At 44.3% G+C, this 1080-nt stretch overlaps 1 protein-coding gene across 1 annotated transcript in view; it reads right to left on the bottom strand.

Annotated features, from left to right (window-relative positions):
* Positions 1–1080, bottom strand: part of dnaaf19 (dynein axonemal assembly factor 19) — a 4654-nt gene that overhangs the window by 2110 nt on the left and 1464 nt on the right. The gene's annotated exons all lie outside the window — the stretch shown is intronic.

Raw genomic sequence — 1080 nt, 5'->3', positions numbered from 1 at the left:
GTCGGGGCACTCTGCCCTAAAGCCCCGCCTGGTGGAGGGCTGCAGTGATGGGTGGCTTTCTACAACTTTCTCCCATCTCCCGACTGCATCTCTGGAGCTCAGCCACAGTCATCTTTGGGTTCTTCTGTACCTCTCTCACCGAGGCTCTTCTCCCCCGATAGCTCAGTTTGGCCGGATGGCCAGCTCTAGGAAGGGTTCTGGTCGTCCTAAACGTCTTCCATTTAAGGATTATGGAGGCCACTGTGCTCTTAGGAACCTTAAGTGCAGCAGAAATTTTTTTGTAACCTTGGCCAGATCTGTGCCTTGCCACAATTCTGTCTCTGAGCTCTTCAGGCAGTTCCTTTGACCTCATGATTCTCATTTGCTCTGACATGCACTGTGAGCTGTAGGGTCTTATATAGACAGGTGTGTGGCTTTTCCTAATCACGTCCAATCAGTATAATCAAACACAGCTGGACTCAAATGAAGGTGTAGAACCATCTCTGGGATGATCAGAAGAAATGGACAGCACCTAAGTTAAATATACGAGTGTCACAGCAAAGGGTCTGAATACTTATGACCATGTGATATTTCAGTTTTTCTTTTTTAATAAATCTGCAAAAATGTCAAACATTCTGTGTTTTTCTGTCAATATGGGGTGCTGTGTGTACATTAATGAGGAAAAAAATGAACTTAAATGATTTTAGCATATGGCTGCAATATAACAAAGAGTGAAACATTTAAGGGGGTCTGAATACTTTCCGTACCCACTGTGTGTATATATATATATACCCTGTATACACAAATATTTTAATAAAACAAGCACATTAAAGCTACATTAACTAAGATTTAGCACAACCTTAGATAAATTAAGTAAAAAAGTCTAAAAGTGTTGTCTCCCTGCTGTACAAGTTTAACAGAGGGGTCCTTCGAGATGCAGTCATTGGTGTAGAGTGAAAACAGCAGAGGGGAGAGCACACATCCCTGGGGGGCACCTGTGCTGATTGTCCGGCTGCTGGATTTGATTTTCCCCAGCCTCACCTGCTGCTTCCTGTCTGTCAGAAAGCTAGTGATCCACTGACAGGTGGGGGCAGGCCCAGA

The sequence above is a fragment of the Monopterus albus genome, unplaced genomic scaffold, assembly GCF_001952655.1.
Source record: "Monopterus albus unplaced genomic scaffold, M_albus_1.0 scaffold265.1, whole genome shotgun sequence".
Taxonomy (NCBI): domain Eukaryota; kingdom Metazoa; phylum Chordata; class Actinopteri; order Synbranchiformes; family Synbranchidae; genus Monopterus; species Monopterus albus.
Note: the sequence above shows the minus strand (reverse complement) of the source record. Positions and strands in the feature narration are given on the sequence as shown.